Source organism: Ixodes scapularis, unplaced genomic scaffold (genome assembly GCF_016920785.2).
Source record: "Ixodes scapularis isolate PalLabHiFi unplaced genomic scaffold, ASM1692078v2 PGA_scaffold0__279_contigs__length_252992795, whole genome shotgun sequence".
Taxonomy (NCBI): domain Eukaryota; kingdom Metazoa; phylum Arthropoda; class Arachnida; order Ixodida; family Ixodidae; genus Ixodes; species Ixodes scapularis.
In genome coordinates, this window is record NW_024609835.1 from 218,568,790 (window position 1) to 218,591,461 (window position 22,672).

General features: G+C 45.0%; 2 pseudogenes; one reads left to right on the forward strand and one right to left on the reverse strand.

Annotated features, from left to right (window-relative positions):
• The first annotated feature begins 14,445 nt into the window (after positions 1–14,445).
• LOC120845307 lies at positions 14,446–17,764 on the forward strand (annotated as a pseudogene).
• A 1,742-nt stretch (positions 17,765–19,506) lies between these two features.
• LOC121047821 lies at positions 19,507–21,533 on the reverse strand (annotated as a pseudogene).
• Between the last annotated feature and the right edge of the window lie 1,139 nt (positions 21,534–22,672).

A 22,672-nucleotide genomic window follows, 5' to 3' on the forward strand; every position in this document is an offset into this window, starting at 1 on the left:
GGACGTCAGTGGTGTCAGGAGACTTCTCGGCATGGCTAATCACGTAGGCCGTTTTCTTCCTCACCTGTCCGACGTGACTACGCCGATTCGTGCTCTTCCCCAAAAGAACAGTGCCTGGTGTTGGGGACCCAGTCAGCAGGCTGCCTTTGATCGTCTTAAGGGCATGTTGAGCTCCAAAGTTTGTATGGCCAAGTACGAACCTTCGTACCATACCACAGTGTCGGCTGATGCAAGTTCGTATAAACTGGGAGCCGTTATGCTACAGGACCAACCATCGGGAGAGCGTCGTGCCGTTGCCTACGCTTCGGGATCTCTTACACCGACAGAAACCCGGTATAGCCAGACGGAGAAAGAGGCCCTGGCCGTCACATGGGCCGTTGAAAGGTCCGACAAGTTCGTCCGTGGCATGAGGTTTGATGTCGAAACAGATCATCGACCCCTCGTCATTCTGCTGGGATCTGCAGAACTGGACACTATGCCTCCTCGCATTCAGCGCCTGAGGATGCGGCTTATGATCTACCAGTACAATTTTCTCTATGTACCGGGGAAGCTCCTGGCGACAGCAGAGACCCTTTCCCGAGCTCCTGTACAGGCTGCCGACAACAAAGTAGACAAAGTCGAGCTGTTCGTTGGGTCACTGCTCAAGAACATCGAAAGTCTTGCATCCACTCGCCTCGATCGCCTTCGCCAGCACCAAGCAGAGGATGGAGTCTGTGCCGGCCTACTCCGATTCTGCAAGGATGGGTGGCCCAAAAAGGTGTCTAACATTCCAGTTCATCTTAGGGCTTTCTGGAAGGAGCGAGGCAACATCACAGCCTTCGAGGGCCTGTTGCTGAAGGAGTGTCGCATCGTGGTTCCTCAGACTCTTCAGAAGGAGATGCTAACATCACTCCATGAGGGCAACCAACGCGTGGGAAGATGCAAGGCAAGGGCTCGCGACTCAGTGTGGTGGCCAACCTTGAACAGCGAGCTGAAGCAACTGGTGGGGACGTGTGAACGTTGTGCCCAAACAAGGATTCAGCGCTGCGAGCCGCTTCTCGGGACTCCTACACCCGATCGCCCCTAGCAACGTATCGGGGTTGACCTCTTTGAGCTGCAAGGACGCAACTATGTGGTCATGGTTGACTACTAATCCCGTTTCCCCGAGGTGGTCAGTCTTGCGACCACAACATCAAGCTCCGTCATCGCGACTATGAAGAGTTGCTTTGCCCGCTTTGGGATTCCGGAGACTGTGGTCTCGGATAACGGTCCGCAGTTTTCGTCAACGGAATTTGACTCTTTCGCGGACTTGTACGGGTTCGCCAACTGTACGAGCAGCCCGAGGTACCCGCAAGCGAATGGCGAGGCGGAGCGCATGGTTCGAACACTGAAGTGTTCGAACCGTGAAGGCAGAGGTTCCGCACATGGCCTTAATGGTGTACTGGGACACACCCGGAGTGACCGGCTACAGCCCTTCGGAGCTGCTCATGGGTCGTCGTATCCGGACCAGGCTGCCAGGGTTACATGTATCACTGATGCCGAAGTGGCCGTCGCCAAAGCTCGTCAAGAGCAGGGACCAGAGCGTGAAGAGCCATCAACGCAAGGACTTCAACAGGCGTCACGCCACCGCCCAGTCACTGCGCCCTCTGGAAGCAGGGGAAGATGTGTGGGTACAAGATATACCATGTGGTGCTAGGGTGTTGAGCCCGGCCAAGCGGCCGCGCTCCTACGTGGTCGAGACGCCAAAAGGGGTTGTCCAGCGCAACCGCCGCCACTTGGTGCCGTTTACGCCCAGTACTCCCAGCCAGCCAAGCGACTTTGTTTGCACCCAGCCTGCAACTTCAGACGGGCCAGTTCCTGTTGCCGAAAAATCAACAGGCGATTCAGCAGTGGTGCCCAGTTCTACACGGCAGTCTTCCCCACCGGGGATTCCGAGTCAAGAGGTCCAACGCGTCAAGAGGTCCAACGAGTCAAGAGGTCCAATATTGGACCTCTTGACGCGTTGGACCTCTTGACCCATATTGGATCTCTTGACTCGTGCCTCGATGTCTCAAGAGGTCCAACGCGTCAAGAGGTGCAATATTGGATAGCTTGACTCGTTGCATCTCTTGGTGTGAAATATGTACAGGCAAGGGGTGTGAAATAAGTACAGGAAAAAATAAGAAACAAAAATTATGAGGGCACCTAAGCTTTCCCTTACGATGTGAGAATACGCGAGCATTAGCTTTTTCCGAGTTGTCCTGCCGCAACGGATAGCGCGCTAGTTGCGAGATCAAGAGGGCCTAGGTTCAAAAGCAGGCAAGGAATGGTTTCGTACTCACGTAACCAGGGAGGTCACGTGACCAGTTTTTTTTTTGTCAAAGTGACCAAAAAAAACTCTAGGTTTTTTGTGTTTTTTTTTTGTTTGGTCACCTAGCTGACCAGATAGGTCACGTGATCAGAGAAATCACGGGAACAGGGAGATCACGTGACCAAAAATAACACGCAACCAGTTTTTTTTTTTTTTTTTTTTACTATGTTGGATTGTGTTGGACAAGTCACGGAATTCGACGAGGGATTTTGCCGACGGCTTTTTCGCTGACTGAGCCAGGTAATGCTCACGCATTAAAAGAGCAGACAACAGAGATGCTGACAATAAAGGCGGACAAGAAAAATGTCGAAAAAAGAACAAAAAGTTGAGTTGTGAAGACTTCCACACGGTAGGGGGGATCTCACGAACACGGCTTTGATGAATCGTTTCTGGCCAGTGATGTAATCGCTGCTCGTGCGTATCACCCGTGATTAGCTTGGTTTATAAAGCGACAGATACGCGCGCGCTGGGCTCTGGGGATTGCATGCTGGGCACTGGATTTGTAAACACCAGAAATCATTGTTGTTATAAACTGTCAAGCTTATAGTAACATTCGTTTGTCGGGGGCCTTTGTGACTTCGCTCTTCTACCCCTGACCCCAAAGTCGTAAATCTGCATCTCCCGTGTTGCTCTCCCCCTCGAATATCGAACACGCAACCGGAAAGGTCTTAACATTTCACAATTTGAAAAGCCTTTTTTTTTTTTTTTTTTAAGAAGTGATTACTTTGACACCCGGGTTCGAAATAATTGTAAAACCATTTTGGACACATCTTCCGTCACATACGAAAGATATGTCCATAGTTATTTGCTATTTAGGCGTCTACCATCACATTAAAGCACTACTACGGCGTTTGACGTCAGGATAAATGAACATAGTTTTTTTTTCCTTAATTGTTGTGTCATCATTTTTAAAAGTTGTAGTAATTGATATAATTTGTTCAAGTCCCGTCAAAATAGCCTCATTGATATTTTGAAGTCCTTGGTCTTCGAGGAGCTTGAAGAGACAGTTTGGCCTGGCGAAGATGTGGCGTGTAAACTTACTCATTTTTTCCTTTCGCCGTGGCCTATTTTAACTATAGCACTGGACACACTAGATCTATCGGCTTCAAAGATCTACGTGCTTTCCGACACGAACAATTCTTCAATCGACTTTAGTCTTTATAATCCAATTTTCTAGAAATTATTGAGCAACTAACCTACCATCTATACAATTCGAACCGACTAACACATCGCGTAATATTCACTAAAAATAAATGATATTGACAGACAAGTGTTCGGTAATTCGTGTCAAGAATGCTTAATTATGAAACGTTCAGTTTCATGATTTATTTTACCGCATTCTCAGAAATAAAGAGCAGTAAAGGAATTAATGTCGAGAGTTGGGCTAGTTGGTATTCGTTGATCATAATGTTAAAATAGCGCAAAACACGGACGAAGGAGAAGAAACACGCAGACGGTACAAGCGCTTGTACCGTACCGTCTGCGTGTTTCTTTTCCTTCGTCTGTGTTTGTTTGCGCTATTTTTACATTATGAGCAGTAAAGGAGTTACATATAGCTAGCATTAATCTTTTTGGCTGTTCCCTGCTTTTGAGTAAGCCAACGGCCCAAATTAACCCGCTATAGCTTGCACCGGTCACAACGTTTCAAGAAGACAATGCTCGATTCATGAGCAACACTCTATTGGACGCCAAGTGGCATAATCTGGGCTCGTTTAAAGGGATACTACAACGAAATTTCGCCGCTCATTTTTTGGTCTATATGTGTTCAAAGGAGCAGCATCACATCGAACATACCACTATCTTGTTAAAAAAAGTCATGAAAATGAATTTTAAAACGAATTAAACGATTAGCAAAGAGCAGCTGGTGGATGTCGCTAACGACTCGCTTGTAATGCCCGTCTAGGAACTTTGACAGCTAGTGACGGAGGTTGTCTCGCCTCCGGCCACGACGAGAGAAGAGGGGAAAGAGGAACTCCCCTCTTCCTAAGAATCCCTTTTGTGTGTCGCAGAAATCGCAATTGTCCCCCTACAAGATTATAGAAGATTAACCCGTCACTCAAAATTCGTACAAAAGCAGCCACTTCGGTGTCTGGAACGACTAGGCCATCCTCTCGACGTCAGCCTCGCTGTAGCTTTGCTCGTCATGAGACGACCTACGTCACGATTGCGTTGATTCTCACGTGGTCTCCGCTGGGCTTTCTCCGAGCGCTTGCCCAGAGAGGGCCGTTTTTAACAAAAAATATAGCCACTAAGCTCAAAATACAAACGTCCGATTGTCATTTACGGATATTGCGAATCATTTTCAACCTATTCTTGAACACGACGGGAATATTTCAAATATTGTTGAAGTATCTCTTTAAAGACGCCCTCCAATGATATTTGAGCTTCTTTCTAAGTTGTGTTATTTACCTCTTTAGTGATTCAGTGAACTCAGTGAATAAAAACTAAAGCATAAAATAGTAGTGCATCATATTTTTAATAGAACATACGAGAACCCGGGACTGGACAAAGTTACCCAAGGATGTATTTGCGATTACAAATACTGAGATACATGAAAGGGAAGGCTAAACACGAGGTGTTGAGGTACATTTGTAGTTTATATCTCGGGATTTTAAGAGACACTTCCGTAGAAATGGCATAACTGAGTCCTAGAACAGAGAAACTGGAACACAGATATAAACTTCTAAAGTCCAAAATATGCCACCAGCACTATCCATCATTTAACACTCAAATACATATACCTTGTGGCAAATAGTATCTGTCTACTTGTCTCCAATGGCTATGTAGTACTTGTATTGTCCAAAATAATTCAAATAGTTTAAACTTTAAACAGTCAGAAACCGTCACAAGCAGTACCCCCCCCCCCCATTAATAGCAATATCATTATAAACAGAGAGGATAAAAATAAGGCTCGATGGACCTCTAGACGCGTTGAACCTCATGACTGGATAGACCTCTTCACGCGTTGGACCTCTTGACATAAATTGGACCTTTTGACTCGTTGGACCTCTTGACGCGTTGGACCTTTTGACTCGAATTGGACCTTTTGACTCGTTGGACCTCTTGACTCGGCTGTCACGTGGCTATTGGACCTTTTGACTCGTTGGACCTCGGGTATACGCGTCACACGTTCGGGGCGGCAAGTCAAGCCTCCGCAAAGACTGAACTGGTGAAAGCACGAGGTAAAGTTCCCTCGAGCTGGAATGGGAGATGTAGTGAGGATACCTGGCAATAGATGGCACCCCATGTGTTGTGCTGCGGGACTACCGGAAGCGGAGCCTCTTCCGGTTGTTGATTTAAGATTAACGACACTTTTTGGCGAGCTGTCACACGGGGTGGTTGTGTTCCTTCTGCCTGGCGACCATGTGGTCGCACTCGGACGCCTACGGTCACAACAATGCGTGGAAGTAATAGGAATAGAAAGAGATGCTGTATAAAGAATAGACTCACTTAACAGTTCTGTAACTTGGTCCACCGAGATTTTTTTCAAATGATGTACATGCAAGCTGCGTTGCCTCGGTAGAAGCAGACCAATCTGCTTTCTCGAACTTCCAACGGGCAGTCCGCATCGGCACGGACTTAGGGGGAAAGTTGTTTTTCAAGAAAATTGGAAAGTGATCGCTTCCATGTGGGTTAGTATCTGCGACCCACGTAAAAGTAAAAATGGAAGCGCTACCGATGGAAAGATCAATACACGAGGATGATAATGAGGATGGGCTAAAATAGGTTGGTTCTCCCGTGTTAAAAAGGCAAAGATAGTGAGACGTAAAATTGATTCTATCATTCGACCACGGGCGTCAACGTGGTCGCTACCCCATCGACAGTTGTGGGCATCAAAATCTCCAAGTAAAAGAAAGGGCTCCGGGAGTTGGAGTAAAAGATCATTAAAATCGTTTGTCGAAAAAGTAATAGAAGAAGAAATGTATAAGGAACAAACAGTCACTACTTTGTGAAGGAGGAGACGCACCGCTACTGCCTCTAGCGCAGTATTAAGAGCGATTTCGGAACAGGGAAGGTGCTTTGGGACAACCACTGCAACTCCTGCAGAAATACACGCATCCTCTCGGTCTTTTCTAAAAATATGGTCGCGTCTAAGAAAGTTAGTATTCTTTGAACTGAGATGCGTTTCTTGTAAGCATAAAGCATGTGGGCGGTGTTGCTCCAGGAGGAACTCGATATCATCGAATTTCCTCAGTAGACCTCGGCAATTCCACTGAATGATCGCCGTCATTTTTTATAGAAACTTAACTATCAGAGGAGCGATAGAAAAAAGAGGTGATGTATGTGATGCTTCATTTATGAGGGATAACTGATGTTTTCCCTTTATGTTCTGGTTTCTGGGTCTGCCACTCCATATCCTTTGGATCTGGCCCTGGGGCAGAAAGATCGCCTGCCTCTGCAGTTTTTTCTGCTTCTAGGGACGTCTTGGCAGGCCTACCGGAGGCCTTAGAATTGTCTAGGGATCGTAGGGGCAACCCACGGCTCCTGCATTGACCTGATCGGGCAGCGGTCGACGTGCTAGTTCGGCCCACAGTCCCGCCGGTGTCGTCTGTTGGATGTGGGACGTTCTGCCTCCTAGACGGAGAAGTCCTCCCCAAGGAGGAGGAGCGAGCCACTCGCTCCGTTGCCTGAGGGGAGGGACCAGGAGGCGGGGACGAAGGTGTGACCCCCGGCGCTGCTGCGGCACCTATGTTATTGGTACGACTAGGTGAATCTGCTGCTTTCGCAGCTGAGATAAAATGCCCAGGAAGCACAAGCTTCAGCCTGGGCGTAGAGGACCGCAGTGGCTTCCCGTGGTCTGAAAAAAACACCTGCGTCGCCACCGATACCTTAGACGGTGCAGGTCCTCTGCTGGACACCACCTCGGCAAAAGATCCTCTCTGGAAAGCAGAGAGGCGGCGCTTTGCATCCTGGTAGGAAATGTTTTCTTTCACCTTGAGGAGCAAGTATTTATTTTTCCTTTTTAAAGTGGTTACATGATCGACAGTAGGCAGGATGGTCGGCGTTGCTGTTTGCACATTTATACTCGAGGTTGCAGTCGTCAGCAGTATGGTCAGAGCCGCTGCACCTGACACAGGTTTCACGACCGCGTCAAGCTCGTGAACCGTGACGGTACCGCTGGCAACGAAAGCAGCGACGCGGGTTCGGGACATATGGCCGCACTTTGCAGTTAATATAACCCGCCTTTGCGGTAGGGGGCAACAAGTTTTTTCTCGAATGTCAGTATGACATGTTTTGTAGGTCGTTCCTCGCCATCCTTACGGATTTTATTTCGTTTTTCGGCCACAACACCTTGAGTGCTTAGACCCTCCACGATTTCCTATTCGGAACTGGTTATGAGATCATCCTCCGATATCACACCGCGAATGGTGTTCAGCGTACGGTGTGCAGATACGGTCACTTTGAGATCATGAATCATATTCAGATTGAGGAGGGCAGTTGTCTGATACCTTTCATAAATCTCGACAAGAAGATCACCGGAAAAAAGCTTTTTTGCTTCATATTTTGCCCCAAGTGTGTTTTAAAGAACTTTGGCAACAAGGAACGCAGACAGTCTTGAGAGTGGCATAGAAGAGTCGTCGGAATGTAGAATGAAAAATCTTGTAAAGTGATCGTTTGAGTTGTCTTGTTTCAGAAATGTGGAAAGTGCTTCGGAGGCCGATCAGGTTTTTTGCTTGGAACCCATAAGAGGGGAATGGTCTCCGGAAACTGTGGTGCACCGCCCACCACCGAGCCCAACAAGGGAATAGGTAGCGCTTCATAACAAGAATGACTTGACTGAAGACGTTACTCTATTAGTGCTGCCCAGTTTCTATAGCCAAATGTGGTTCTGGACAAGGGCTCTGTCGCCACCCAAGGTTGGCCCTTGCCGCCAAAGGAGTTGAAGAAGAAAGAAGAGAAATGAGACGAGTGAAAAGAAGGAGAAGACAAAGGTAAAAGATCGGAGGGGATAGTAGAAGAAAAGGCGACTAGACTGTATCATCCTGGTCGGGCCAAGCCAGGACTCCCGCCTACCAGAAGCAGGGGCCGAAGTGGTGTATTGCCTCACCCGGGGGGCCCCGAAGGGTCCAAACCTACTCCGGGCTCGCCTCAACCACCAGGATGCCCTTTTCCCCGGACACGGGAAACCCACGTACAGCCAGACGTGGGCGGGCGAACCCGCATGGCTCGGGGTCCGTGGATACGCCACTCTCCAAACACCTGCTTTCACAGGTGCCCCCTGCGGGGAAGACAAACAAAAGGAAATAGCTAAAGATATAGCGGAAATTAAAGCAAACGAAAGAAACGTGGATAATAGGCTCCGGACAATGGAAAATAGGCTTGGTCGACTAGATAAAATCCCAAAAATGATTACATAAAATAAAAATAAGCTCGTTGATGCCACAGTTGCCTCGATAGAAAATACCATTGAATTGCAGCAACAAAGGCCAAGTAACCTTTAAGATAGAGAGAGGCGAAACAATATGATTGTGTTCGGCATTCCAGAAGCGAACAAGGAGAGAGCTGCAGATTTGGAACAGAAAGTGATAAGAGATATCGTCTTAGGACAACATGGTGTAACTGTGACGTCTGTTGAAAGAATCCATCGTTTGGGCCCGAAACGACACAATAAGAACAGACCCGTCATCCTCAGGATGTATAATTACACCGAAAAGCAGCTGGTGTTCAAGAACTGCAAGAAACTGAAAAATACTCTCGTGAGCGTGTCCGATGACTGTTCCAAAGAGACAGCGGAAAAGCGACGGCAACTTTCGAACTCGGCACGACAAGAAAAGCAGAACGGAGATAAAGTGCGACTTGTGTTTGACAAACTTTTCGTAATTGGCGTAGCTTACGTGTGGGATTCTGTAACGAACACACGCATTCAACAGAATGCGCGCGTCATACCAATGGCCTCTCAGCCAAATTGACCTAAAAGGAAAAATGATGATTGAATAATCACAATACACGCACAAAGCATACTAAACAAAGCACCGGAATTGTAATATATTTTTATTCAGCATAATCCACATGTTATTGACGTATCCAAGACTTGGCTACATAGTAACATCGCCGACTCCGAATTATTTCGAAGGGACTGCAGCGTGCTACGGAAGGATAGAGAAACTAGAGGAGGAGGCATTGCCATTCTCATAAGGGACTCTTAAAATATGAGGCATTGCCTGATATTAACGACCATGAGAGCGTATGGTGTAAACTACTCTTTGACGAGATGGTCTTCCTAATTGGTGGCGTGTATAAGGCCCCGGGCACTGGAATTAATTTTATCGAGAAAATAGACGATTCTTTAAAAACACTTGTGAAAAATCGAACTAGAATTATTCTAACCCGCGACTTTAACCTGTCACATATTGATTGGCACGAACTAAGCCCAGGCAGAGCGGATAGATTACATGGTAAATATTTGTTTCATATAATGCTTAAATATGGACTGACACAAGTAGTTAACGAACCAACCAGAATTCAGGGGTCATGCAAATCTCTATTAGATATCTGACTGGTATCTGATTACTTTTAAAATCACAAAGTGTGTGTAAAGCACGGAATTTCAGATCATAAAATAGTTATCTTGACAATACAGTTGGGCAGTCTACGCTTTCAGAAAACGGACCCTAAAATTGTTAGTGATTTCACACGAGCTGACGGTACATCAATATTAGATTCTCTCGAACTATCTTTAGACCGCATAGATAAAAATAATGACGCAGATTATTTATGGGGCTATTTCTCAAAAGCAGTCACTTACTGACTTGCAAGATTTGTTCCAAAAAACAATAAAAAGAAACGAGTCTAATCCATGGATAACACGGGACATGGTTCACCTTAAACGTAAACTAAAACTAAAAAGAAAGCAGAAAAATGAGAACGCTCTAGAGATTGCTAGTCTAAGCCGTGAAGTACGATCAGAGATCAAGGGTGCTAGAACAGAGTTCTATTCGACTACCTTGAACGATTACTTAAGCAATTCGCCACGCAGATTCTGGCAGTATCTGTATTGTAAGGAACATAGAGTTAACGAAATCATAAAAGATGGAAAAGTATGCAGCAATCCAGCAATTTTGGCGACTGAATTTAATAGTTTTTTTCATTCTACTTCTACCGAAGATAATTATCATGAAAGTGTCATAACTAATGTTGCTGGCCTGCCTGAAACAGAGATTGTAGTCTCGTATGAGGGTGTCCTTTCTATGCTACTGAATGTCGATGTTTAAAAAAGCACCGGGTCTAGATAACATTCCAAATGAATTTTTGAGGCGCTACTGTCTAAGAGTTACTGAGTTTTTAGTACTTATTTTTCAAGCGTCACTGAGACAGAGGACGCTGCCTAAGGACTGGTTACTTCCGCGAGTAGTCCCTATTCATAAATTCGGGAGCCGACTTGATGTTGCAAATTATTGGCCGATATCTCTTACTTCTACTGCCTGCAAACTCCTCGAACATATTATTTGTAAACATCTCACAGAGTTCATCCAACAGCACTGCTTGTTTTACGAAAGACAACATGGTTTTAGAAGGAAGTTATCAACTGTCACCCAGTTATTTGATACGATTCATTATTTCGCATCTTTTTAAAAGAGCGTGGTCAAGTAGATGTGATGTCAATTGATCTGTCAAAAGCATTTGACCGAGTCACGCACTCGAAGCTACTAAACAAATTGTTGGATTTAGAGGTAAGTACGCCTATTGCTTCTTGAATCAAATCTTACTTGTCAAACAGATTTCCATTTGTTCAGATCGCGGGGGAAACTTCCACGCTACTGCCAGTCACTTTCGGTGTGCCTCAGGGCTCTGTTTTGGGGCCAATTTTGTTTCTTGCGTATATAAATGACATTGCAAATGAAAATCATCCGTCTGTTGAAGTCGGCCTTTTTGCAGACGATTCTCTAATGTACATAAAAGTTAATTCACAAAGGGAACAAGTGCTATTAAATGACACGTAAATGATTATGCACGAGCGGTGTCACAAATGGGATATAAAGATAAATTTTGAAAAGACAACTTTTGTAACAATCAGGAAAAAGAGGTCAACTATTATATTTCGGCATTCCTGTAATGATGCACTTTTTAAAGGATTCGAAACTTTTAAATACTTAGGAGTCACAATTTCTAACGATCTAAACTGGAAGGTACATATAGAAAATGCCTGTAATGCGGTTTTGCGAAAACTTAGGTTTTTAAGACGGACACTCGAATATATAACACCTGAAGTTAAATTATGTGCATATAAGACTGTAGTTCGATCATCTCTTGGATACGCGTACGTGATCTGGGATCCATATGTCAAATATCAAATAGAACAACTTGAGCGTATCCAGCGGCTTGCAGTAAGATTTGTTTGTTTAGAGTATCGCCGCACGGAATCGGTAACAGAACTATTTAAAAAAAGCGGGGCTGCCAACCTTGGGTCAGCGGAGAAAAATTGGAAGGTTAAAATTTTTCCATCAACTCTACAATGGGCATTATAACAGTTCGAGTGACTATATACAGCTTTCTGGTAGAAGGTCACCGAGAGTTAATAACAAGTTTGGAGTCAAGCCGTATTTCACAAATCTCGATGTTTTTAAGTGCTCTATTCTCGTAAAAACAATTGAGGAGTGGAATAGTTTGGATCCCCTCTTTGTTGGGATTGATAGTGCCGATAAGTTTGAAAGTGTATTATGTGATTTGTATCCGGAGATATACTAGTATTCTTTGGTGGTGGTGACTTTCGGTGGCGTTGTTCAACCGCAATTGTACTCAAATGATTGTATTGTGGTGATTGTTCTTGATCTTCGGTTCTTTGTTTCTTTTGTTTTATTGCTGTACACTCCTGAAACAGCCCGAAAGGGCTTTCAGTATTGTAAACAAATAAACAATATCGGTATCAGCGAAGATTTTTCCTTTTCGACTCGTTTGGCCCGAAGGCAGCTAATCGAGTTCGGGAAATCGCATGGAACTACGTTTAAGCTAAACTACAACAAATTATATCTGAATGAAAATATTACGTCTATGACCGCGAATCGGGAACCGACACCGAACTGTTTCGTCCACATGCCTCCAACAGTGGTCCACGCCGTGGCACAACCGTTACTGCAACAGAAAGCGTATCCATTCCTACCTAGCAATTGCAGAGAGGTAGTGGCCACCTGCATTCCTTGTCAAACGTATCTATACTTTCTACAAATATACGGAGCTTATTAAATAAAGGTGATGATTTATATTCTGCGATTGACTCCTGCGATGCTAGTATTATTGTGGTCACCGAGATGTGGCTGTCGGCAAGAATCGGGGATACCGATTATTCCCAGGACAAAAACAATTCGCTACCTTTCGGCAGGACAGAGTTGCGAACAGGCGGAGGCGTGCTAATTGGAGTCATTAAGAGTATACCATCTTTTGTTGTTAATAATAACAGCCCCTTGGAAATAATTTGGGTGTGTATCAACGTTCAACATAAAAAAATATATATTGGAATGCTGTTATTGTCCCCTTTCATATGTCTCTGATTTTGCTGATAAACTTCACGATGCATTGAATGTGATTACAACGCGTTTTCCTCATACGCCCTTGCTTTTGATAGGTGATTTTAATTACCCTATCATTGTTTGAGGCCCAGGAGATCCCAACTCTGACCCATTTTCAGCAGACTGCTCGAAGTTTTGAAGTGTGCCTTTTGATTTTCATCTTACTCAGCTAGTTCATAGCCCAACTAAAATGACTTCAAACATTTTGGATCTTGTTTTGACTACGATGCCGAACCTGATTGGTCCAATCATATACCTACCTGGCCTCAGTGACCATTGGTTATTACATTTTACGCTGAGAGTTCCTAAAATTTGTGTTAAAAACCAAAGAAAAGTCATTCGGGACTACAGCAAAGCTAATTATGATGCCATTAATATTGAATTATGCATTTTAGATACCTTTTAGGGTAACTTCTAGGAATGTTCTGTTGAATCCAACTGGGCGCGCTTTAAGGAACTGATAATTTTGTTCACTGAGAAATATTAACCTTTCATAATCATAATCGTAAACTCTAATTATCCGTGGTTCAACAGGGTGCACCTGAGATTGTCAAACAAAAAGAAGCATTTATTTAGAGCTGCGAGGCTCACATCCTGCTCAGTTCGCTGGCAGAATTATTTCAGTGCTGCTCAGTGCTACAAGAATGCTGTTCAGTCTGCTAAGTTCAACTTCTTCTCCTTACTACCTTCCAGGTTAAAAAATAACCCGCGTAAGTTCTGGAATGTGTTGTCCCATCGATATAGGTCTTCGTCTATTTTATTGAAAACTACCGACGAAACTTTGATCGATGAATCCTTGATGATAACGAAGGAAGAAGAATGAATCAATGATAACGAAAGAAGAAGAAGATGTTTGCATGACCCGGTGATCGTTCTCACCGTCCGAGGATTTCCCTCGAAAGCAAGAAAAACGTGATCTGGCATACTCCTGCGGACGAAGATTTGATGCCTGGAGTTGTGCTGACCTTGCCATGATCATCTTCGACGGGATATCTTCAAAAGAGCTGGCTGCAGCTTTCTGTCACCGTGAGGCCTAGCCACTCTTACGCTCCAAGAAATGCCTGCGCGAGCATCTATGACCAGGTATCGTGGCGTCTCATGCCTCCTCCCACCCTTCTCAGCTGCGGTCTGACTCGGCCCTTTATATTCGCCGTCAGGTTTAATGTATTGGGTATCCAGCTTCCCTTATTCTGCTCTCAACGCCCGTCGTGCCGTCAGTGTGCAGAGACCGGCAGCCATCCTGACTATCTACCTGCCTCCTTGGCTTAGGTCATTACTTCGCTGCGCATTTCTCGCGCCTAACGGCAGTACACGTATTTCGCCACCTTTCTGCGCGTCGATTCAACTCTGACTCCAACCATCGAGCGGGTGGCGTGTACCAAGTCAGTGGAGACCGATGGAAGGCACATGTCGTGCGCAGACTGCATAGGTGCTTACCATTTGGGCCAGACTTGTTCCGGTATCGCCGACAAGACGTTCACCACTATGGGTCAATCTAAGCGTGACAAGTGGAGATGCCGGACATGCCGTGGAAAAGAGAGTCAAGCGGGACCACCTGATGGGGTCAAAGCCTCGCAGGGTGTGGAGAATCTATCTGCTCAGCTGGCTGCCATGACTGAGAAGCCGGATGGGCTGCTCACCCTGAAAGGAAGTGTAGATTCCCTCCTGTCTCTGTCGGCGCAGCTCAACGAACTCTTATTGGTAAAGCCGAAGGTTGAGAGCCTGAGAGAGACAGTCAACGAAATTCAAAAGTCTATGGACTTCTTCTCCGCTGACTATGACCGTCTTCTCAAGCTGGCAACAGCCAACGAGCAAACTGGCAAAGGTCTCCAGGACGAACTGTCGCAACTAAAGTCAACTGTGCAGATACAAGCAGCCGAAATCCAGGAGATCCGGGGCGCGCTCAACGACAACAAGCAGCACAGTCGTCTCTCCAACCTCGAAGTGCACGGACTTCCTGTCTCGCCTAAAGAAGACCTATTATCCTTTATTGAGTCTCTCGCGGAAAAGCTAAACATCTCTCACTTCCACAAAACCGATATACTCGCTATACATCGCTTGCCTGCCAAACGTGAATAGGCCCCGCCGATTCTAATTCGATTTGCTTCGGTCAGCATGAAGGAATCGTGGATGGGAGCGCGGGGAAAGCTTCCCTCACTCAGTCAGGTTGGTCCTTTCCCCAAATTGTACTTAAACGACAACCTGACTCGTGCGAACAAGGAGCTGTTTGGCAGGCTAGACAGAGAGGAAAGGAGCGAGGCTATAAATTCATGTGGGTGACAAGGGCTAAGATATACGCCAGAAAGACGGAGGGTTCTCTCCCTGTGAGGATCAACCATAAGTTAGACCTTCAAAATATTATCTAGTTGCATGACAAACTTCGCTCAGGTTTCAGATTTTCCGTCTTTCAGAAAGTTTCTTGAAGTCTGTCATGACCACTCTTTTTCTGTTTTACACGTTAATATAAGGACTATACGAAAGCATTGGAATGAATTCGAGATAATTTCAAGGGATATTAGTTCGCTGGTAGATGTCTTTGTTTTAACAGAAATAAGCATTTCCTCTGTTGCTTCAGATCAATTTTCTTTACCAAGATATATAGGTAAATTCTACACGCGGTGTTCCGGGCATGGAGGTGGCATCGCGGTTTTCGTGAATGAGAAGTGGTCTATTACTAATATTTTTTTGTACTTCAATCACGCAGAGTGTGTCGCCCTTTCTCTAGGAAACGCGGTAACCTCGGTATGTTTTTTGGCAGTCTACAGACCGCCTTCCACGAACGTTGGATCGTTTCTGGAAGAACTTGACACTTACATAAGTAGTCTCACCATGCATGACCAGTTATGCCTTGTAGGAGATTTTATTATTGACATTTTAAGCACAACCAAATCTACGGTGTGCAAATACTTAACCATCTTGTCAACGCATGGGTAGAGTGCACTATTAGTGCTCCAACTCGTGAAGAGTTTCTATTAGACAGACTACTTTGCTCCTGCACATATCAACATCAGAACATCTGCGTCGATCGTTAAATCGTCCCTTATTACGGAAAAACTTGCTGACCACTACTTTGTGGCCTGTCAGTGCTCTTTTGGTAACTTGGCATTGCGCAAACTACCGGGCCGTATTAAAATAACAAGCATAGACAATCGTGCCTTTGATAAGCTAGTCTCGTCATATGACTGGATCGGATTTCTGGAGTCCGTCCACCACACTGACGTATATAAAAACTTTGTTCTTTTGTTTGATAAATTCTATAATACCTGTAGGAAAGAGGTGTACAAGAAAAAAACGTAACCCTGACCCCTTATGGCTAAATACAAATATTTTGACAGCAATTAGCGATAAAAATGCTTTATGGGCTAGATGCCGTCGTTCACCTAACAACGTGCAATTAAAGTCAGACTTTAAATTCCTTCGCAACAAAGTCAACGCAATGATTAGATCTGCCAAACGAAAATACTACCAGAAAAAATTCGCAGAATTTTGTTCAGATGCACGAAAAACTTGGTCATGATTAATGAGTTCCGTGGAACTAGCACGCGCCACTCTATCGACAATACAATGAAGCAAAATTTTGGCGGTAATTTATGTCATGTTGTAGAAAATTTCAACGCTTTCTTTGCTACTTTTTCTGCAAAGGTGAGAGATCCACCAACTCCTATTGGTAACACTGTCAGCTCCTCTGCGTTGCTTTTCCCACTCCAAGAGACGGATCTGCACTCGATCTTGTTTAGCTTTAAGCCAAGCAAGTCGCCTGGAATTGACAACATTCGTCTCTCCAATCTTCGCAGAAACTATGTCAGTCTCAAAGCGGTCCTTCTTTTGATGTTAAACGGCTTTATTGAGGCTAAATCGATTCCCGACAACCTTAAAACATCAATAGTGCGTCCTCTATACAAAGGTGGTGCCAAAAATAACATCGAGAATTATCGACCGATTTCTATTCTACCGATAATCGTGCAGATACTCGAAAAGCATGTGTTTCAGGTAATGACGTCTTTTTTAGATAAATATAATATATTGTCACCTACTCAGTTTGGATTCGTGCATGGGAAGGGCACACAGCCCCTTCTGGAAGATTTTTCTGATTATCTTTACTCTGGTTTTGAAAAAACGTTGTCACGTCAACACTATTCTTGGACGTATCTAAAGCGTTCGACATCGTTAGTCACTCGTTACTTTTACGTAAACTTCACAGCATAGGCTTCCGTGGCACTTTTTTTTCTTTTTTTCAGAGCTATCTTGAAAATCGCTCCCAGCTGGTATCTGCTGGAGGTTTTCAAAGCTCACGAACAAAACTAAAAGCAAGTGTACCACAAGGTTCAATTTCTCACAGTTGCCGCCCGAGCTTCTAGGCCTTACCTCACTCCGTAAACTTAAGAAATCACTTAGAAGTATGAGTTTTTGATGATCTCTGTTTTACTTTGTTTAGTGTTTTCCAGTGTGGGTTGCACTTGTTTAGCCTGGACGTCCTGGACAATCGCTCGTTGGACGCCGTGTACTGCAATTTCGTTTTTCGCCTGACTATTTTTTTTTTCTCTTTTACTTATCAGGCGCGACATTTTGGTCTTCGTGATTATCATTATTTTTTTATATTAAGTTCTTTTAAACCTTATCCATGTACTTGCATCAGTATTTGGAGGTGTGATTCTGTGTGTTGCATGCACCCAACTGCTGACTTTGACTTTGGGACATTCTAAGGACGTGTGTATGTCAATCTGTCTTATTTTCTTTTAGTAATGTTTAAAGTGTTAATTTTAGGGTAGCATCCCACAAGCCTTGTTTTGGCTTTCATGCGCCCGTCACGCAAACAGTGCTGTGTTCCATACAATAAATGTATTATTATTATTATTATTATTATTATTATGTGCCACTATGTTTCAGGAAGTGTTCATTTGATCTTTTTCTAGCACCCAAGGCAATGTGAACCCAAGCTACAATGTTGATCTTTTCCCACTCATGGGCCCTATCATAATCAGCCCCGATGGTGTTCTGAACCTTTTAAATGGCCTAAAACTGTCATCGGCTACTTGTGTCTACGAAACTAACTCGAACTTCCTTCAAGCTACTATTCAGTACTCCTCTGTAATTCTCGCCTATATTTTTCAGCAATTGCTTGACACATTGGTACCTTGCGACTGGAAAATTGGTAAAGTTATTCCTCTGCATAAATCTGGCGATAAGCACTTTCCTATCATCTATAGGCCTATCTCGCAGCCAGCGTTCCCTGTAAAGTTCTACAACATATAATTTATACACAATTTAATAACTTCCTAGAGTCAAATTCATTTTTCTCCCAAAATCAACATGGCTTTAGGAAATCTTTGTCCTGTGAAACACAGCTACTGTCTATCACTAACGATTTTCATTCAGCATTTGATCAGGGATATCAGGTGGACTGCATATTCTTAGATTTTGCCAAGGCGCTCGACAAGGTATCGCACAGACTTTTATTGCATAAATTAAGTAAACTCAACGTTGATTCTAACGCGTTTAACTGGTTGGTATCATTTTTAATAAATCGTTCGCAATTTGTAACATGTAACGGCATGAACTTCTCCTCCGCACCTGTCACTTCTGGCGTACCCCAAGGAGCAGTTTTGGGGCCTTTACTTTTCCTGATCTATATTAATGACTAGCATGAGATGGTTTCTTCTTCAATTAAACTCTTTGCTGATAATTGTGCTATTCATCGTGTGATAACTAATGACTCGGGCTCGCGAAAACTACAACATGACTTCGACTCCATATTTAGATGGTGCAAACTCTGGTCAATGGAGCTTAACAATAACAAATGCAAAATCATGCGCATAGCCCGCGAAGCCAAATTTACTACCGCTTATAATATTCAAAACACACCCCTGGAACTTGTGGCCTCCTACAAGTATCTAGGCACGATCTTAAGCGACGACCTTTCCTGGAAACTTCATATTAACTACGTGATTAACAACGCAAACTGAATGCTTGTCTTTCTCAAACGTAACTTTCCTTTAGCTCCGTCGTCATTAAAACTGACTCTTTATAAAACACTAGTTAGGTCTAAGCTCGAATGTGCAGCTTCCATCTGGGATCCCTCAACCATTTGCCTCATCAACTCACTTGAAGGTGTTCAGAACAGAGCTACGCGTTTTATACTGGCCAACTATAACAGCACCTCGAGCGTAACGTCAATGAAAAACATATTATTACTTCCAACCCGCGCACATCGTCGCATGGTTTTTCGAATCTCCCTCTTTCATAAAATCTACCACCATGTTCCTTCCCTCAAAGCCGGAATTAAAATCCCCCATACTTTGTTTTAGCACGCCTTGATCATCGTCACAAAGTTGGTGGACCATTTTGTCACTTTAACGTTTATTATGCTTCTTTTATTCCGCGAACTTCTAAAGATTGGAACGGCTTACCTGCATCTCTCACATAAATTACTGATCACGCTTCCACGGAGTTTTCACATTCACAATTTTCCAGCACTTGAGTATGATGTCGATGAAAGTAGCTGTGGCCTCAAATGAGAACAGGTTGTGCTTCGCTCCAAGAGCACGCAACGCCACAGGCAAGGAATCATTGAAGATTTGCAAGGCAAGCTTTACGTTCCGCCTTTCAATATTCGACGGGCAAAGGGCTTTTCTCGATTGCTCATAGCCATATTTCAACAGCTGGTCACATTCTTTACTGTGAAGGTCCCTGATTGTCGAAAATGACGCTGTTTGCATGCGCTCTGAGTGCCGCATTTGTTTGCATCTCAGGGAAGTAGAAGCAAGCTTGGTCATTCTTCTGGTTGATCCAGTTGTCTCGTATGCATTTTAGTATGTGTACCGGGTCTATAACGAAAAACAGCGGCCTTGCAGGGTCTGATGGGTGTTGATACACAATTCTGTTAGAAGCGGGCGATTCGAAGTGTGACATTGCTTTTCTGTTTACATAGTTGTCACTCACGACGCACACTACGCGATACCCAATCTTTTCCAGCCGCAAATCACATCTTTCAGCATCTTGTGCAGGAACTCCGCATCTTGTCTGTGCACTGGCACGATGTGCGCAACTTCTTTGAATTTGCACTTCAGGCTGCGCACCATGAAAACGAGCGCACAGTTTGCAGCTTCATTTGAGTTAAAGGGGTAGGGAAATGAAATTTCAACGCTCATTTTTTGGCTTTAATGTGTTGAATGTTGCACCCTAACCTCAAAAGCACCAGTCTTCGGTTGAAAAGCACAAGAAAACAAATTTTAAAGCTAAATGAACGAACTTTCAATGTGCACCTGGTGGATGCACGTGGAGTCTATTTGAGAGGTAGTCTAGCAACGTTGTGGAATCTGCTACGTAGTCGTGACGCAGCAGATTCCTTCGGAGCAGCGCCGCCTTTTGGATTTTCAACATTTTCCTTTTTAGCTTTCCTCCTAGCTCAACTCACAAATCGCGTGTTGTTGTTGTAAGCGTTGACATGAAATTATGGATAGAAAATAGAGTCATTGTACCAAGCGGCCCAAGAACGCGGAAAGGAAGGACTCCCCTCTTTCTCGAACCCTTGTTCGTGCAACCAAAAAAGCCACTCTCCCCCTAGAAGATTAGCCCGTCCCTCAAAACTCGAACAAAAGTTGCTTTCCCCACCCCGTTCAGCCCTAAGCTGACAGTGTTGTGGAAGCTACGTGCTCCTTGGGCCAGCCACACGCTCGTCACCCCACGGGTACTTCGAACGGCTCAATTGTAACGCGCTGACGCTATTGACAACCCCACAACGCTGACAACGCCACCAAGGGCAAAGCTCATAAGCACGCCTGTTTTGCTACTCCACGAACGCGGGAAATCTTTTCTTTCTGTTTTTGTTTGCGCCGGACATCCCATGACGCATCGCGCTCTCCGCTCGCCTTGCACCGTTTGGAACGAAAAATATAGCCAATCGTTCAAAATACAAACGTGCGATTATCATTTACGGTTATTATCCGTCATGCTTGACTCATTTCCGAACGAAATTTGAACATTTCAATTTTTGTTTCCGTACCCCTTTACGCGCAGCTCCGGTAATGTTGCCCCCTTTGTATTCAAAGTAAGGTTTGATGTGTATTTCGTCTACCATTACGGTGACGAAGCGCTGGTCATCTTCGAGGTCAGAAATTCTTCTCGCCATGTAACTGAGGAATGCTTCGCTCTGATGCTCTTGTTGAGGGCTCATGCCATAAGAGGAGCATACCGATCTGATCGTCATGGGATACGGCAAAGTGACGCTTGCATGGCTGCGTATATAAGCGTATACGCATGGGGCGATATGGTGAAAAGAATGCAACAGAACACCATGAAATCTGCAGAGTAGCGTCTGCGCTGTTTTTTTTGCAAGGAACTAGCTTACTTGCCCTCGCAGAAATCTAATGGAGTCGGCGTCGTCTTCTGCGTGGGACGTGGACAACTGATCCAGCAGTAGGCAAATAGCCTCGCGAATTTCCTTGACTGAGTTGGAAATCAGGTCCCCGTCCCACTTCTCGATGCCTTCGAGGAGTTCTACTATACCCTTCTTACTGTCAGCAATTTTCGGAACGACCAGATTTGCACCTAACTTTTTTTACCGCCGGTTTCATGACATGTAGCGTCACGCCCATGTCTCCTTTTACGCAGACAGAGTACTTCAGCCACGGGGCCTCATCGTCGACGATATGGATAATAAAAGGCCTTTCGTCCTTTTCTATTATGTTCCAAATCTTCATCTCCTTGCTTCGCAAGTGTCCGATTAGTTCTCCTAAAGAATGGACTTTGTCCTTTTCTTGTGCCCTGTTAAACATCTCCTCGGACTCCGCGATAGCTTTTTGCATAGCAGCATGCTCCATGCGCGCCCGCTTGGAGTCGAGATCTTCTCCTCTTGTGGCTTCTCTAGACAGGTAGGTCGGGCAGCTAGGGAGCTTCGTCGGTACAGCGTCAGGGCGAAGACGGACATGGGATAAGGGCACTGTGATGGTGCGGCCAGTACTTTCATCGGTATGCGATGCTTCTCGGATGATGTCCTCATGTCCGAAGTGAAGTTCGTATACCTAGAAAGGAATTTTGCGTCCAATGAACAAACCAATGGGTATTTGACATAAAGCGCGGATTGCGAGCCACATTTATACGAATGTATACATATATTGAATTTCCATTTCCAATGAAACAATTATTTCTCTACCAAAAAAAAAAAACCTTACCCTTGAATTCTCGATGACGGAGAGGTCTTCCCGCGGCACAGCGCGTATCCATGCGTCCCTCGGTGTTTGATCCCTTGGGAACTTGAACACGTACACTCTCGTGTCCACGGTGTAGTTTCCGCGGCATCGCGGCACACAGCACTTGCACGGCATCTCACCGTCGCTCTTTTCACATTTCTCAAGCTTGCGAAGACACGAAAAAACTCACTGCGACGCGCAAAACACGAGAAATTCGACAGAACAGATATGCACGTCGAAAAAGACACTCGGAAGCAGGCCGATTCTGCGGTGGACTGGTAGAGCTCACTGTTCAGCCGCACCTGCAATGGGGCGACATGCCTGGACAGGTCCGGTCAGCTAATGGGGGCGGCCGCCTCTCGCAGCTGCCCCCATTAGCTGACGTAGTAAGAGTGGAAAGGGGGCAGAACCGAGGCTTTCTCCATTTCCAGTCGGTGTTGGCACCCCGCGCACATTGTTTAATAAATGTTGTTCAGTTAGTTGATTGAGCTTCCGCGGCAGCGAAGGCCGCCTGTAATTCCGTCTTCTAGTCCAAACGTGCAGAACATTTCGGTTGCATGACGTTTTTATCACTAATTTTATCAAACGAGCAAACGAAGCCGCTAGAAACAGCGAAGTTCCGGAGCAGTGCCAGCAGCGCTACGTACACT